Here is a 7359-nt window from a genome sequence, read left to right on the forward strand (position 1 = left end):
AAAGGTAACAGACAAAATGTTAAAAATACGCCCCTGGACGTAATTTAAAATAAAATTTTTGGATTTAAAAAAAATATTTTAAATAAAATTTAATTTAAATTTTTGGATGTAATTTAAAATCTGAAAGCTTTCAGATTTTTTTATTTATTTATTTATATATTTTTTATATTTTTATTTACATATTTTCTTATCGATACACTTTTATTCTTTTTTAAAATTTGGATGGATTCCCATCCATTCCATTCAAGACGCTGCTCAAAGTATTACTCCTATAGCTCCTGGTAGTAATAAAAACGAAAAATTGGAAAAGATATTATCCAGAAAGTGCAGCAATAAATGCTAACATTTCCAAGGATGATCTGCAAAGGATGTGGTGTGTACATTCAGAAAATGCCGAAGCGGGCTCTTAGTTCTTTCTCCATGATAAGGTTCGCCTTGCTACATTTGTCCTTCGTAGTGGAATAGTTTAAGGCCTGTAGAAGATCTGTAGCTATCGATCATCCATCCACTGTACTACCTGTTCTTGCTGCAGAAGACTTCTTTATGTATCTCTCTTAATAACGACTAATTGAAAATGTGTATAACGAAATATAGATGAAGTATGTACGAATCTTAAAAATATAGAAATTTTATTTCATTGGCAAGTAAAAGCCATTCACCAAAGTCGAGTTATATGACTTAGCACAAAAACGGAGGCATTTGTACATTAAAAAAATAGTTTGCTTACCACCCAGACGGTATAGTGGTTAGGGGAACCTACTGCGGTACCAAAGAAGCAGTATTCGAATCCCGGAGACAGCATGGGTACACTCTACATACGAGGGCCATCCAGGAAGTAGATTACGTTTCCGTCTGTGTCCGCTAGGGGCGGGGCTAGCGCGGCCATCTTGGGGTCAGAGCGTTGCGCAGCTCAGTCTGCATCTAGCCGTGCTAATGAGAGGTTCGTGCTGTGCTCCGTTCAGATACTGTGACGGTTTGAAATGTCTGCGTTAATTGAAAATCCCGCGAGCTGCGAGGTGCGCTCAGTAATAAGGTTTCTGACTGCAAAAAACTGTAAACCGATAGAAATCTATCGGCAGCTTCGTGAAGTGTATGGGGACAACATTATCACTGAAGGTGGAGTGCCTCAGTGGGTCATAAGATTTCAAAATGGCCGAACCAATGTTCACGACGAAGATCGAAGTGGGAGACCCAGCATAGTGACCGCCGAACTTCTCGAAAAAGTCGATGCTAAAGTCCGTGAAAATCGAAATTTCACAATAACGGAACTTTCTTTGAGTTTTCCACAAATTTCGCGAAGTTTGTTGCACGAAATCATCAGCGAAAAGCTTGGTTACCACAAGTTTTGTGCAAGATGGATTCCAAAAATCTTGACAGAGGACCACAAAAATCAGCGAATGGCTGCAGCGTTGAACTTTTTGGACGCTTACCATAAGGATGGTGACTCTTTACTCGATCGCATCGTTACTGGTGACGAAACATGGGTGAAACATGTGAACTGTGAAACGAAATTGCAATCAATGCAGTGGGGGCACACAAGTTCTCCCCAAAAACCCAAGAAATGCATGCAAACAATGTCGGCAAGGAAGATGATGGCGACTGTTTTTTGGGACAGAAAAGGTGTAATTTTGGTGGACTTCCTGGAAAGAGGCACTACAATAAACTCTCAAAGGTATTGCCAAACTCTCCAAAAACTCAGAAGAGCAATTCAAAACAAGCGCAAAGGAATGTTGAGCTCTAAGATCTTGTTGATTCACGACAACGCCCGGCCCCACACGGCAAATGTCACTCGTAAAGTTCTTGAATCTTTTAAGTGGGAGTTGTTTCCTCATCCGCCGTACAGTCCCGACCTGGCACCGAGCGACTTCCACCTATTCCCAGCAATGAAGAAGTGGCTGGCTATGCAGCGTTTTGATGACGACGCACAGCTGCAAGAAGAGGTAACGAAGTGGTTGAAGGCGCAGGCGGCCGAATTTTTCGACGAAGGAATTTCCAAGCTCGTACATCGCTACGATAAATGCCTTAATTTGTATGGTGACTATGTAGAAAAGTAGTATTTGAGTGTGGCTTTCATCTGTATATAATAAAATTTGTTTCCTATACTTTGTTTATTTTTTTATTCCAAAACGTAATCTACTTTCTGGATAGCCCTCGTATAATCCTCTCGAGATGCTGGTGGTAGGGAAAGAGAGGTGGAGACACTTCCCTTGGAGGGGTGGAGGCTCTCCATCAAAATTGGAGACGGAACTGAGCGAACTCTTGGCAACAAGCGTAATCTTGCACTCCTTGCCACAATGAATTTCGTGGGATTATTCTGATATTGCTGTCAGACAAGTGACATGAGTCCACAATAAAATAGTTTGCTTAGCTGAAAAGTGCATCTGACGCCATAACGTGCCATGTGTTCAGCAATAAACTTCACACGGCAACTGAATGTGTAGAATATTCCTTACATGGTACTTGAGCATTAATTATGAACTGGCAATCGGAATCTATTTCTACCTGTTGTAACAGCTAGAAATTCTTAGTGACGGTTTGACTGTAACCCAGATATTTGACTTATAACACCACCATATTATGTACTTTTAAAAATATGCAAATTTAGGGTACAACTGTATTTCCAATATGAATAATTGCAAATGGATGTATTTTAAACCATCGAATTTAATTACATACATATACTTTCATTTCTGATGGGCAACTAAAGGCACAAAATTGTTGTAAATTCACTTCATTATGCAATATAAGCGTAAGTTTAGATAGTTCTATATTTCTTAAGACGCCATTGAAATACTAGTTTTATTTTGAAATCCTTTTTTGTAACAATTTGGGAATTGCCCACGACGAAAGGTCTGCAATAAAGTTTTTTCAAAGAAAAGGCATCATTCATTATAGAAATTCATTATTTCATCTCGTTGAACAACCAACGAGATGAAAATATGCTTTAGCGATAACTCTGTAGCGAAATAGCGATGCAGGAATCTATTCAGTTATGTTTAGCCTTTTCTATATAAATTATAATAATGATCTGAAATATTTATTTACTCTTACGCTTTCATTCAGTTATATTTAGCCCTTTTTATATAAATTATAATAATAAAAATGTATTATATGAAATTAACCTTTCATCTAAATTAAAATAATCTCAAATAGTTATTTACTATTATACTTCCTTTCTTGCGTAGGGTTGCCGCAATTATTTTTGGCAGCACTATCATCAATGACGATTTTGGCGTGTTTTTTTTTTTTTTTTTTTTTTTTTTTTTTTTTTTTTTTTTGTCCTCAAAACGGAATAGTACCGAAATTTATTATTTACATTGCTAAATAATTGAAGTACATAAAGCTACTTTGTGTACATAATTACTGCAAAAAGGCAATATAATTTCAAAATATCTTACTTATAACTATTTGAATTATTTTGTGATAACAATCTACCTTCCAAGAAACATTCATTGTACAAACAAAAGAAAATTTGATTTAAAGTCAGGCTGCAGAGCTGATCAATAACCATCAAAAATAAGATCAATGACTTATTTCTCGCTTTTTATTAAATTTCTTCAACATTGATTGAGAGAACGTTTCTTTGTTCCAAAGAACAGTTGGATTAGTTTTCATTTTATTGAGAATCACTGATGCTGCAGCACACAGATTTCTTTCCAACCAATATCAGAAGTTGAGTTAACTTACGACAGCACAACATTAATGTTGAAATTTTATGAGAATATCCTAGATCAATTGTGGTTAAATATAAAAGTGAAATTATGAGAAAATGATCAGAATTAGTTTTAATTCTGTAGTGTTTTGCTCTGTACGCATTACTGCAAACAAGTTTCTTCTTTATTAAACACAGAAATAAAGTAGATGTAGAAATGGACTTTAGATATAATTTTTTAAGTTAGGTCATCCGAATATGCTAATGTGCAGATGCCTATCTGCCTAAGGGAAGCAATGCCTTTGTTGAGAACTGTTTAAAAGAAATTGGTTCGTATTCATGTTGCACATGGGGAAAACGACGAAAATCAACCATACCATATAGTTAGCCCACTCGCCTAATTTCGAACCCAGGTCGAACTACCAACATTCAACAGTCTTGACCATTCGGTCACTCGTGAGGAATCCTACGCTTATATACCAAACATAATTAACAGTTAATTATTTTTTACAATTAAAATTAAGAGTTTCTGCGCAAGAACAAACAATTCGGCCAGCGGGCAAGAAAGCACATTTTTCGGTGCACAAAATTGAACGTTTACTTTTGGTCTGGCTCCGGCAGAAACTGACTTAATTCACTGTTCTGTTAAGTTTCAAATGTAAACAAATATGGCTGCTCTAAATAGGCCTAGTTTCACTTAAACAACTTTCAAATTGTTGATAATTCTACAACTATCGCATGCAGATTAACTAATAGCATGAAAACCTTAACCGGAACGTAAGAACAACCTAATTCAATCTATTTTAAAGCAAAAAATGTAACATAGTGGATATATGTATATTTACACATACATTCATACACTTTTGGTGCAGCCGATTGCAGCCAAAATAGGAGGTGCACATCTACATGTTATAGCAGTCCTATATACAAAATTTCAACGTTCTAATGCTACTTGTTTTTGAGTTATGTGAGATACATACATACACAGATGCCGCGAAATATTCTCTTCGAAATTCATTTGAAATCAGTTTTAGAATTTTTTTGGGGGGGAGGAACGAGTCTTTTATTTTGTCCTTATGTACAAATGTCACGCAAAAACATCGTTAAATTGCCTTCGATAGCAGTCGAAATGGATATTTTTGTTGAATTTATCTAATCAAAAGGTTACAAGTTACAGATATAAAGATTAAAAAAAATCGCTTGACATAATTTTTGAAATTGCATCGCCACTCTGTTTTCAAATACAAGTCATGTCATTTTAAGTTAAACACTGTTCTTAATGCCAAAATTTTGAAAATGCTCTGCTATATGTTAATAGTTGGGGACACATTTTCCAAGGACATACATCTATACAGACTGTCTCTTGACAATGCATGCACTCGCAAACCCAAATAATAGATCACCATTAGCTCAGGAAATTCTTAGAAAGTCCTCCAATGCCCAAGGCCAACATTTCTTTATAATCTGGATCAAGGCCCATGTTGGTCATAAGGGAAACAAAGAGGCTGACATATTAGCGAAGGAGGCAGCACAAGGAATCAATGCCAAGAAAATAAGCATCTCCTGGCCAGCTTCTCATCTCAAACTAAAACTTCAGATCACAACTAAAGACTTATGGCAACAATGGTGGGGTGCTGCAAATACAGGTAGAAGAGTTTACAACCTGTTCCCCAAAGTTGACTCTCCTCCAATCCATCTCTTCAGACATATCACGTGGTTTATCACGGGCACGGTCCCTTTCCCACGTATCTCTATGCAAGAAATCTCTCTTCATCAGACTCCTGTGCATGTGGTGAAAAGGGTCACCCCGAGCATTATCTATTTTCCTGCCCGTTTACAGATTCCCCTCATCTAAAGAAGCCAAATTCAGAAGAGGATTTATTCCCATTTCTAAGATACGCAGTCAAGAATAAGCACTTGAGGAATAAAATTACAAAGGTTATTGACTTTTTGGCAGCTAGAAGTCAAGAGCTATGTAGTGCAATTAAACCTCCAGCAATAGCAAAATAAAGAAATTAAATGCAGATCTAATGTACGCGGGTGTACCTTTATAGAAAGAAATAAGCATTGCAAACCATATGAAGCACAAAATAGGACACTCACAAGTAGGGTAAGGGGCTCCTGTCTGTTTACTTCAGGTAAATAATAGATGACCCCTATATTTCTATGTAACATAAAGTCACCAATTACCTGATAAGTGAACACATATAATAAATAGCCAGCATTGAGTTGGTAAAGTATCATAGAATGTAACTCATGTAAATTAATTATCGTAAAAACACATGTACTTGCACACAGTGAACTGACAAAAATGAGTTGGCAATGCATCAACATATGCATGCAGATGCATCTAAAATTATGTAGTACGCATAAATATGCAGATGAAGCTCTTTTTTTTCTTTTGTTTTCAGACTTATTTCTTTTTTATTATTTTATATTCTTCTCAAATTTTGACAGCTGTTTGTAAAAAAAAAAATGATGTTAACAAGTCATGATTGTAGGCATGACTTCTATACACTAGAAATAAGTTGCTTCTAGCCTCCACAATTTTATAAATTGTCATGATCAATTTTTACATGCAAATAACAATGTACTGCTAGAGAATAATATAATTTCTGAAAATCAATTAATATAAAAACGTACGTTACAGCAAATAATGAATCGTCAAAATTGAGCTGTTAAAGTTTCAGCACAACTTTACAACAGTACTTAAATGTAAGCTTTGTAAACAATTTTATAGTTCTTAATTAATTCTGATAGTCAACGGATCATGTTTACAAAAATGATTTGTAACGTGGGAACATCATGCCTGTTTTTAATGCAATATATAATGTCCTGAAACATGTTGCCTGTACCCACTATACACTAGATAACATCTTAAAAATTTGAACTTGCAGAACTATGTATATCGTAATGTATATAATGTAATTTAATCCCTTTTACTTGAGCTAATTTAATGCTGAAAGTTTAGGAGTATTGTTGATGCCGCCGCCGATGGCAGTACTTGTAACTCTCACTGGAGTCACAATTTCCATCACGACTCGAGGAATGATGCCAGAATGTTGTTAGTTTTCTAGTTAGTGTGTGGAGCTAATACCTGCTTACTTTGGGTAAATATTAGGTGGCCCCCTCACTTCTACATAACATAACATAATAGTTGGTGAAAGTAAAAATTTTTATAATTTTTTCAAAATGCAAGAGGAAAACAAATAAACAGTAGTAACTCATACCTTCTCCATAAATACTAAATTGAGAATTAGTTGGGTTAAAATTAGATTAAGTCGAAATTAATGTATATTAATTAATGTTATATTGCAACATCATTGGTATCCATTACTAGTGTTACATCATATTGTTTAGCAACAGTTCAAGTTGTAGTTCTATACATGCTTTAAGATGGTTTTACAAGTCTCTTATTTGCTTAATTTTGTTTAAAAAAAAATAATCTAAAGTATTAAAATATTCTGGTTGCTCGAGCTTTCTGGCTAATTGAATGTTGCTAAATGTGGCTGTTACTGTATACTTATAATAAATCTTTTAAAAATACGTCATTTTTTATCCCATGGTTGTATGTGTAATTAGTTCTATTTATAAAAGTATTTTTTAATTATTTCACAAATTTCTTGACAGTCCTGCTAAGATTTTTTTCTCATTTTTTTAGGAAATTAAATAAGCATGATCAAATATAGTATATTCTTCTTCTTCAG

The 7359-nt window shown here is 35.0% G+C and overlaps 1 protein-coding gene across 1 annotated transcript in view; it reads left to right on the forward strand.

Annotated features, from left to right (window-relative positions):
* Window positions 1-7359, forward strand: part of LOC118203414 (uncharacterized) — a 183529-nt gene that overhangs the window by 171086 nt on the left and 5084 nt on the right. The window lies entirely within an intron of this gene.

Source organism: Stegodyphus dumicola, chromosome 3 (genome assembly GCF_044657685.1).
Source record: "Stegodyphus dumicola isolate Sdum_Otavi_A_Nest chromosome 3, ASM4465768v1".
In the NCBI taxonomy this organism is placed as follows: domain Eukaryota; kingdom Metazoa; phylum Arthropoda; class Arachnida; order Araneae; family Eresidae; genus Stegodyphus; species Stegodyphus dumicola.